The sequence below is a fragment of the Atractosteus spatula genome, chromosome 10 (genome assembly GCF_055471065.1).
Source record: "Atractosteus spatula isolate fAtrSpa1 chromosome 10, fAtrSpa1.hap1, whole genome shotgun sequence".
Lineage (NCBI taxonomy): Eukaryota > Metazoa > Chordata > Actinopteri > Semionotiformes > Lepisosteidae > Atractosteus > Atractosteus spatula.
Window position 1 is genome coordinate 16,332,338 of NC_142715.1, and position 11,405 is coordinate 16,343,742.

The 11,405-nt window shown below is 39.8% G+C and overlaps 1 non-coding gene across 1 annotated transcript; it reads left to right on the forward strand.

The window, feature by feature from the left end:
• Positions 1-1,646: 1,646 nt before the first annotated feature.
• trnam-cau (transfer RNA methionine (anticodon CAU)) lies at positions 1,647-1,718 on the forward strand. The gene has a single exon. It is a non-coding gene; the product is annotated as a tRNA-Met (tRNA).
• The last annotated feature ends 9,687 nt before the right edge of the window (positions 1,719-11,405 follow it).

Consider the following 11,405-nt stretch of genomic DNA (forward strand, 5'->3'; position numbering starts at 1 on the left):
CTTCGTGGTTTATTAAGCTTTTGATCAACGTCTGAGTGAAAAAGATTTGCGCTTTTATCTCTTTGATTAAAGTTCACAAAAAGCACATTCCTTCGAGCCGGAGTCAAACCAGCAGCCTAAGGATGCCTTACTATTTCCCCTACAGTCCTCTGCTATACCAACTGAGCTATCGAAGGGGTGTAGGGAGCATTGTTTCCCTTGAATTTAAGCCACGAAGCAGGTTTCTACAGTATGAACTTCTGGGGAAATTACAAAATGTTTGATGGGGCATCAATCGTTCCAGGCGGATATTGACACTTTTTTTTTTCTCGAGGGATCATATTAAACATTTCATCAGTATCGAGAGGAGGATCACCATGAGACACAGAACAGTTTAATTCTGTCTTTATTAGAAAGTAGTGTTTGTGCAACATTAAAAATATTTTCGTGGAAATATAGAAGTTGTGATTTTTAAAACTTATATTTGAATCGAAATGTGGTTTTGAGTTAAATATTAGCGTGTTAATGTAATTAGTTTGTGTTTGTCATTACTATATATATATATTCCCATGTTACTATAATTTGTAGCTGAAGTTTACTAGTTGCGTTTTTTATGATATGTTGTAATAAACAATATTGTAATAAACATGTTTATTACAATATTGTATAAAATGCATAATTGGAACTACATATTTTTCAGGTGTGAATAATTGTATATTTTCAGAATAAATTTCTAAACCAAATCATTGGCTTGATTTACTAGTTTCTACACCTATAAGACCTATCTTTGATGTATAATAGACCTTTAACTATATAGGTATAATAGTCCTCTAAATGTATCCGTATAATAGAACTTCAACCATTTATGTATAATGGACATACTGTATAATCAGAGATGTCTAATTGACTTATAACGATATACGTATATTAGAATTTCATTCTAGTCCCATTAAGGGACATTTTGAGCCAGTGCAGTCAGGCCAGTTCCACTTCAACTGCGCCCGACAACGGAGGTCGTTTTGAAAACAACGAGAGTAAAGGGACACTGCATGTCTGCAGAACATCACGTCCGAGTTTCAGGACAGTAACATCAGAGATTGGAAGCTAGGGAGTTTCAGGTCTGTTTTTTAGTATAGGTTCATGAAAGTCTACATACCTTTGCAAGAAGTATTTCAGAATCCCAGTCAAATCCAGTACAATTGCTGCACAGATCTGCATTCTACAATAAGAAAACTGTCCGTTTAATCAAACACGCCTCATAAAGCATTTTTAAAACAGGAATGCATCTTTCTATAAAAATAAAATGACTTGAAGGGTGCTATAAGCTAAGGTGTGAAAGCCTGCTCTACAGAAGAAGTATATCCAGAGGTGCCAAAGAAGTTGAGGTTTCACCTCGTGAGAGAAAGCATCTCAGAAAACGAAGTTGCAGTCGCTTCCATGCGTCATAACACCACTAGGTCAGACAACAAGAGCTGAAGAGCCGCTGTCGAGAGTAACGCGGCCGAGCGCTCTAAGGAGCTGGATTAAAGCTCCAGTTTCTTCGGGGGCATCTTTTGGGATTACACCACTGCTGCGTATCTCCTTGTTAAAAATCCCTATTTTTTGTTGTTGCTGCCTCCAGGCGATGTAAACAAGATTCAGAAAAAAATAATTTATCCACCTTTTAAGGCGTGGTGGCCAAGTGGTAAGGTGTTGGTCTCATAAACCAAAGATTGTGGGTTCAAGCCCCACCTGTGCCTGTTTCATTTGTCACCACTTTCCTTTAGTTTCAAAGTCTTTAAAAAATTTGCAATGTAGGAGTTTCTATAGTAAGAAGAACATAACTGTCGCCAGTGATTAGTGCTCTTGCATATCCTGCCCTGTTTTTTAGTCGACAAAGCCTGTCTCTCTTCACACCCATCTTCCAAATGATCGCCTCAGCATTGGGAAGGAACGTGCATTTGGTACAGCCCCCACTCCACAGTCTGATCACAAACAGATCGAGTGAGCTGTCAGTCTAGGTTGGAAGTAAGGTTCGAAAGCACTTAAAATCTGACTTAGGAACGAGAAGACCGTGTTTTTTTTTAAACGAGTAAACAATAAAATTATATAAGTAGTGGGACAAAACATTGTCTGCCTGCAAGACTATGTCATGCTAAACGCCACAAATTGTGTTCTTCCAGTTGTGTCAATTGTCCTAAAGTTACGGAAAATCGGATGCAACCGGTGCATTCAGCATACATTTCTTCAGGATACTCGAATGGTTTAAAATAACGATTTCATAGATTCGTGTTTTTTAAGCTTTGTGTTCAGCTCTCCAAATAGAGGCGCGGGTTCAAATCCCACTCCCGACAGTAAGCCGTTTTACCCCGTCTTACACTGTTCCAGTCTTGTTGTGCTCGCTGACAATCACAATAGGAGGAAAATGGAGAAACTGCTTCGCAAGAACATAACGGACAGAAAAAAGCTTCGTAAACACGTGAATGTGATTAGCAGCAGTAAGGTATGCATTCAAATGTTTAAGGCAGATTTATAAAAGCAGCAGAAGAAAGGTGCAGCACAAGGCAATTTGTGAGAATTCATGGGTTTTTATGTGGCTTGGACCCCCTTTTCATTTTCATTTTCAAACTTCAGAACCGAATAACAAAAAGGTTTCATGTAAGACCGTTGGAAATACCGGTTTCATGATGTATTCGGCGAACCTGAATGAAATATTTTAGTGCGTGCTCAAAAAAAAACCTGGAAAATCAACTCTTGCAGTAAATGTCATAAATTTAAAGCGTGTAGTCTGCATGAACAGAGCAACGCAGCAGTCTGTAAAAACGAAGCCACAAGTCCCCTTTTATCTCAGGCAGTGCATTCCAATAAGATGGCTCTGCAGAAGACATGAGAAATGCCGAACTCGTTGTTGCCATTATTGCTACTCTTGCTACTGTAGTTTTAAGCTCTAATCAGCGGGCATGTACAGTTGTACAGGAGGTAGACTATTTTGCGCCATCAAAATTCCATTATGTGAATTTAAGGTTTTATTAATAACAGCATTAACTATACAATGCCCGCTCAAAAACCGCTACCCATTAGCTTAAGAAGCAGCCGTGTTTTAAAAAAGTGTGGTATTCAAACAGTAAATGCTGAAGTATTTAATACTTGTGAGCAGATCTTCCTCGAGTCAGACACACTCTTGCTCGCCCGATGCTTTCAGAGCAATATCTGAATCGAGGCTCAAAATGGAAAGAAAGCTGAATCAGGCAATGGTCATAAGGCACTCTGGGTCACTGTACTCTGGGCACTCTGGGTAACTGTCAACGTCCTGCTTGCACTGTCCTACTAAAAGCTTAGAGGGATCAGAAAGGACACAAACAACCCCTGAATCCACAATCTTGAACTTAAGGGTCGCCAGCTCTACTGGCTGCGCCTCTTTTGCTCCTCTATTACAACAGTAATATAACTAGTGGTGATTCAACATAGTATAGTAGGCTGAGACTTTGAATGCAGTGGGCTGGTGGCCAAGAGCTAAGTTGTCGGTCTTCTAAACTTACTGTGCCTTCCTTATTCACCGCCATGTTATTTTATCTAGATTGTCAAGTAACTTGCAAAACGTCTCTACTTGTTACTCTGTCTCAAAATTTTAGAGAAAAGTTATCTGTTATAGCCTTAACAGAATGCAGAAATCAAATATATGGGATTTGTTAAGAACTTTATTGTCTTTTCACAAATTACTACAGAATAATACAAAGAAGACATTTTATAGTCTTATATTGAAACCATGAAACCTATGCACACATTCACAAGAGATTACAATAGAAAAACGCATTTGCTCCGGAAAATTAGATCACGTATGATGTTAAATAATTTCTTAAAATCACACTAAATTGCAAATTGCAATATTGAAAACAACCTTTGTTCCCCAGGAAGAAAAGCTGTATATTTGATTGTTAATATACTAATAACAAAATTATTGCACCATGTTCGAAAAATGTATATCAAGACTAGTAAGAAGACAAGATTTTACAGAAATATTAAAAAACGATGCAAGCATAAAAAGTAGATAAATTAAAATCAATTAATTTTTTTTTGTGTCACGATTATAGTCCCCCCTCCTTAAGGGTGCTCCAGCCCTTTCACTTTAGACTTAATTCTGTGCACCTGATCCCTTTTCCCAGCCCACCTTAAAAGCCAGGCACCGACGCTCATCCTGGCTATGCATCTGGTTTCCGCACCGTGCGAGTCCGGGACCTGGAAGTGCCTGGTCCTCTTAAGGTTTTAATCTCTGTTCCCGTTCCTTGTCCGCCGGTTCCGACCCGGTTCGTGTTTTTAATTCCTGTTTGGATGGATCACCTGGCTATGGACTTATTCTTGTGTTTTGGATTCCCTGTATGGATTACTTTTGAATTGTTTGCCTCGGCCACACCTTCCCCGTGCACCAGCGCACTTTGGACACGCCCCCCTGTTTTCAGCCCCGTATTCCTGCATGACCTTTTCCTAGTGTTTCCCACTTCTTCGGATTGTGTCGTCCACATAGGGTCCGGAAAGAACTGTTCGTTACATTTTGTTTTTGAGAAATGGGCGTGCACACATCGGAAGACACTAACGTTTGTCTTCGTCAGAGTGTGTGTATAACAGTTTAACACAAAAGGTTTTTAATTGTGATTTTGTTTAAATTCAATAAATCATCTATCAAGAAATAAAGAAATTGTTTTATTTCGTAAACTATAAACCATGAAGAGATTTACAGGTCATGTCCTTCGCTTTGTAGGTAAACAATCAGTCTTTTAACTTAAGTGTTCAGCATTCAAGTGGATGGTTGTGTTTCTTGAATCTCTTGTGATCTTCAAAAGTCATTGTTTTGTCCTTCATGTTTTTGAATTGTACCATGGATATTTTACACGTTCTCTTTATCATTTTTCTTCCCATACGGAACACGTTCAAGGTGTTCTTGTCGCTGTGCTGCATGTAGTTAATCTACACAAGAGCACATGTAACAGTACAGGACACGCAGTGAGGAGCTCACGCAGTTTTCAGCTCAGTGCGGAGTCCAGAGGGAGGACTCGCTCGCTGAACGAGCTCTCAAGAAATCCCGGCTGAGATTAAACAGGTGCTTCTTTAACAGCCAAGACAAATCGGAAGACCTTCTCTGGCTTTCTTGTAGATAACATTAAATTAGTTAAAATCATTTGATAGTTAACAAGACTAAATGCATTGGAAGTACCTTTAAAGCAGTAGAGCAACATTGTAGCACTTCGAGAGTATCTAGATTTTATTGTATAAACCTGGCTCTCTCTGAACACAAGCGAAGACGTTTGCTATGTGAGGGTGGTAACAAAACACCTAGAAATGCTAGGAATTGAACCCAGAACCTCAAAGCGAATATAACTCTCTGCACAAGCAGTTCATCACAGACAAAGAATACCTGCAGTTGCCAGCTTTTACTTTTCCTTTACTATAGAGTAAATTCATGGGAATGAAGAAATAAGGATGGGAAAAGAATCGCATTAAAGCTTCTAGTGACTGGGCACAAATGAATCAGTTATACAGTCATTGGATGTCTGTGTCTTCATAACTTTTAAGACTTTAACTTTAACTTGTGCCTTTTCCTAAAATATTTACCATTTGTAGTGACTCTTTCATGTCAGATATTGTCAGTTCCTCATCACCGAAATCACTTTCAGAATAGACAGGAAATCTGAAGTCCATCTGGGTTGATGCACTGTCTGGCGAAAAAGCCAAGTGTTGAAAATAACATACCTAACCATAGATTGAAACAACAAACCCCCATCAGAAAATATTGTAATAATGTACCACTTCAGTTTCCTCAACGACGTGTTCCTCATTCAAAGAGGCCATCTTCGCGGCAGTCAGTGGCTGGTCCAGACAGCTCAGTCGGTAGTTTATGCCAGACACCCCAGCTAATTTTAAGCATAAACACTTTTAAATTGGTTGGGGTGCTATAGTAGACCCCAACCACAAACCTCATGATTTGGGGGAAGAAAAAGAAAATTATGTGCAAAATTATATCAGATTAAAAAATGTAAAGCTTTTGTGGAATGTTTAGATCTTTACATTTTACTGACAACTTCTCTGCAGTTGGAACTGCTAGGTCATAAAAGGGTTAGGGTTCATATCTCTAAAAAACACATCTCTCAGAACTTTACGGTTTCGGGCGTGGACAGTGAAGTGACCTAAAAACCTACGTAAGGACTTGGATTGCAGTGTCCGAGTCTGTCAGTCTTGGGAGATATTTGGACTTCAGAAAAATAGAACAGTGGCATGCAAAGAGCAGATATAGACAGTGGAAGACTCCCTTTTTTGAAGCATTTGATGGATGACGATGAATTTTTCTTGGGTATGTACATTCGTCTTATTGAAAGTGAAATTACAGCGTTGCTAGTGAGAGCGTGTCTCATGCATCCATATCGTTTCCATTACATGCAGCAGATATACACCTGACGCAGGCGACAGGCTCAACAGGGAATAAATCTGTGGTGTTGCGAGTTGTCAGAACTCTCCGGCATCAGTGGGTAAGAATTACAACCGTGTACATCTGTATTGTGGACAGTGTTAGAGTCTGGGTATAAGCCAATGGCTGTAGCGAACATAAATGGTGTCACAAGTGTCAGCTACAGAGAACTTAACACCATTGCTAACGAGATGCCTATTCATTTCCATTAGATGCTTCTGTTATACAACTGCTGCAGGCAGCAGGCTCAACGGGGAATTAATGTGCGAAAGAGAAGCAGAGCATTTCTAAATAATCTTTGACAAATGGTGTGTATTACTTAAGAGTTGTCTGTGATGCATTATAAAACACACTTTTATCAATCACATTTAAAGGGGAATTTAACTAATTAAAAAAATGTCCTGCTTACGTAAAGACACTGCTCCGGCTTCAAATAATGCTAGTGGAGCCCAAAACATAAGGCACAGCACAACCATGAAAAAAGGTTAGTATTATTTAAGCGGTGGCAAGTTGTATTTTAAAACACCTCTTTCATCAGTTACAATTAAAAGGTTACCCCAAAACAAACATGAACTTGGTTCCATATCACTTAAACAGTTACTTCTTTTGGAGGAATGTTAACATAATTAAAAGTTCCTAGTTAACTCAGTTTTCTGTTTTTAATATATTCAGCATTGCTGACTAATCCTTAATACCTATTTCTTAATCACACAGATGTGGCATTTTTGAGAGTGGAAAAAGATGTGGGAGAAATGGGGGAGCAGACGCTAGGCCCAGTGGAGAGCATTTCTTCATGGAAGGCCGTAGTTAACAAAACACTGTCCGGATTAAAAACGTGCCAGACCTTTGGATAGAACTAGTAGTGCGTTTAGAGAGTTGCCAAATGGTAATTTTTTAAAGTGTATGAGCTGCATAGCTCAGTTACTAGCTATGGTGAGCACTAATGAAATGGGTAAAAAGAGAGAATCTGAGCGCCTAAAATCTGTTTATGCAGATGTACAACCGATCTACCAAAAAAAGTCCAGTCGTTTCCCACTTTCCTTTTTGACATAACTTCTACAGAGAATGCAGCTCTATAGGCAGCATTTCACGACCTGGCAATGGCGTTTTATGGTACAAATGCGCTGAATGCTGATGGATGTAAATGACTAAACATGCGGTTTTAAAAGTGGTTTAAAGACCGACCCCTTACCAACATCAAGCGTCAGTATGTTAATAAAAGAATTTAGCTTGCAAAAGCATTTTTGTTGAGACACAAAAGATTCAAAGACACAACATTCCACATGACCAACCCGATCCACACAATGAGAATGCTGGGGCAGAAAATAATTTAATGGTCAGGGGTACTGTAGTAGAACCTGATAACGATAACTTTGAAAACCGAGAGCTGGTTATGATTAACAATGAGAATCAGGATAGTGGTGGTGGCAATGTGAATAGACACCCTTCACTTTTCCTGGAACTTGTGCGACATTATGATAGGACGTATAATTTAATCATAATTAGTAATTAATCATTTTAAAGCAACAGGGCACTATGAAGAATTTTGTTTTGTTAATCTTGACAGAATAGACTCATGTACAGGCTATAAATGCTGTGCGTGGAACAGTCCAAAGAATATGAGATGAATGTTTGTCAAGTGTAGGTCCTTATGACTTTGTACAGTTGCGTTTGTCTTCCGGCAGCTATAATAACCTGCTTTTCTCGCTCAGAAGGCAGCCCGGAGAATAAATGCTGCTGATTTTTTAAATTACATCTCAGACCTCTTACAGAGCCACACAGAAGTTCTTACAGATGACACAGTGGTCACAGTGGTACGGAATATGGAGGGCGGTGACCGCAGAAGGTTTAAATCCGTTTTGTACAGTAGGGTAATTGAATGGAAACAAGCACATCTCATCGCCTTACGTTATCTGGACAGGAATCTGTTTTGCAGGTTGTGCGTACGGCTTGGTGAATACTGGTAGTAGCAATAAGGAAAAGTTACAAGGGGCTGAGCAATTACACTGCAATTTGGGTTTTTCAGAGAATCAGAAAATTAGCTTGTCAGATGTTGCAGCTTTTGAAATGCATTTAAAGGTGCTCATTAAAATTTTGTACCATGATCAGGGCCAGTGGAAATATTTTACATAGGGTCCCATGCCGCTTAATCTAAAATACGTTTTGATAAATAAATAAATGAAAAGGTATATCCTTTTGTATTTTATTTGTTTTATTGGGTTGTCTATTTTAATGACTTAGATGAAGATCTGATCACATTTTAGGTCAAATGTATGCAGAAATTCAGACATTTTAAAGGGTTCACAAACCTTCTAGTACCACTGTAGTTATTTTATTTTTATTTTGTTGTGTCCATTGTCCCCTGGCTCTTGACCTGTGAATGCACAAAGGAGACTTTCAGGCAGGGGGCTTGTCCTGAGCCTCTGTGAAAGACCCACATGCTCTCATGAATAACTGTTCCAGTAGCACATCACCGTACAACTACAGCTTAAAGAGGACCTCCACCTCAGTGTTCTCTACAACTGAAGGGACATCACCACCTCAGAGACAATCTCAGTTTCCTCCATCTCCAGCTGGCTTCCACAGACTGCCAGAGGAGGAAGAGCCCCAGCTGACAGAGGACAGCAGCAGCATAAGAATTCTGCCTTAAGCCAGCTGTGCTGACAGTACTAGTGTCAGTAACCTGAGCCCCTGGGCCCCTATGCTGACAGGAGTGACCAATAATTTAGATGCAGAGGTGCACTGTGAGAGGCCTGTGTATTCACCAAACGAGAGCCCATTCAACATCCTGGCTACAGATGACGATGGGGTGAGCTGTGAGACACTGCAAGAGCTGGGCAACAGCTCTTAGGCCTGCTCTGTCATTTTAGAGTATGCTACAGCAGGGACAGGTTTTCCTTGCATCAGAGCACTGCATATATGCCTCTTCAAGAATACACTTCTGTCTGCAGCACTGACAACCTGTCTGTCTCACCACATACACCGGTCTGCATCAGTGATGCAGACACATGCAGGGTTGCACAGCCTCTCCATTGAAGCTCTGCAAGGGAAAGCCAGGACTAGACTTCATCCCTGAACGATCCCCCTCACTGCAGCAGGAGCAGAGACTAAACACTGAATCCATCTTTTCTCCAGAAAGCAACGGCCTCACTGCCATTTCTCCCAATCCAAACAACAAGTTACAATAGCACCATTTTCAACTCATCTGGGAGTTCACACTGCAGTACCGACATGAGCAAGTGGATACCGATTTGGGCCAGAACAGCATCGCTCCTTGTAACCCAGTGATGCTTCAGAAAATCGGGCCTGCTCTTGTGCTGGGCAGATCAAAGTCACCTGTGGTGATTTGACTTCACATGAGGCTACCATTCATGGAGCCCTGTTGAAAAGCACCAACCAGTGACTGGCTTGATAACCCAGAAAGAAAGAAACCGAACTGATCTCATGTTCTGTTTTATGTGATTCCAATAGCAAAGATGTTACATACCAGTTCTTTTGTTATGTTTTAACAGCTTCTATGTTTTCTTTTCTGTCATAACGTTATTGTTTTTGTTTTGCTTATAGTGTGATGTACTGCAGTTCTGTTGTTGTTGTTTTGTTTCAGTTTTAACATAGGAACTGTTTTATCATTTTTTTGATCTTCCATGTTCCAGTTGAACAGGTTTTCTTAAACCATTCGATCTCAGTTTTGGAATATTCCCGAATGCTGCACTATACAACACTAGCAGGAAAAAAAAGAATCCAAAATAAAATTTACAGATAGGAGAATATTCTCACTCGTCCAAAAGTTCCCTTTGGACCCCACAATCCAGGACTGAGTGTAAAAAATGTCTGAGTACAACCTTTTACAGATCATCATGGTGGTTCAGTGGTAAAATTCTTGCCTGTCATGGGGGAGGCCTGGGTTTGATTCTCAACCAATTAAACATTTTTTGCAGCTACATTACCTTGCAACTCACAACTGAAAATGCACTGAAACTGTGCAGCTGTGAACCTGGTCAGTACCTGGATGGGGGAGACTTCCTGGGAAAAACTAAGCTTGCTGCTAGAAGTGGTGTAAAGAGACTCTTTAGATCTTCCAATGTCTAATAGCATTAGTTTCCTTCAAGGTTGTCCAAGAGTGTACCTTTCACTGATGCACAAATATTAATCATGGGGGTGTACCTTCAAGGTGCCTTACAACTGATCAGAGACGTATCATAACGTATGATCATTTCCACACACTCCTTGTGTTGGAATAGTAGGGTGAAGTAAAATACTGCTTTGACATGTAATGGCATTATATTCAACTGCAGGACTTCAGGGGTGTTTTTTCCATCTCATTTGTAAGAGCTTAAATCAAAGACAATTCCTTCATCTAAAACTCATAAATAAGCTATTCAAACTGCAGTGTGGTGCAGCTTCTAAAATCCTTGTACACATTTCTCTGTTATTGATGTTTTTTTTAACAAAGTTCCATTTTCACGTCCAAACTTGGAGACTTTATAATTCTAACTTTAACTCACCCTTTAATCCTCTGAGGCCTATCTGTCTGCTAGCATGTATTTTGTATTTTTTTTGTTTTTAAACAGAGATCAAATATGAAAAAGGTTTCAGATGCCACCTTGCACTCCATGTTGGATTGTAGCAAGAATGCAGCATGGGGGTGGGGGCACTCTCTGTAGTTGTGGCCGAGTGGTTAAAATGATGCCTATGTGTTTGATAATTTTTATTCCCAAAAAAAGTTCATTATTGATCATAATCTCCAGCAAACAAAAAAAGTGCCGAACATGCGAGTCATTCTTGAATCAGAGCCAGGCTACACGGGTATCTGTTCTGTGGTGGTCAGGATATATTTGTACGAGAAACAGGAGGAATTGCTCCACTCCTATTAAGCATAAACTGAAACAGGATAAGAAAGGGGCATTTTGTGTGTTTGTGCATATGTCAACGTATTATCTACATCATAGTGCCTTTCTCATTTGAACGATACTAGAAGGACCACAGAGCA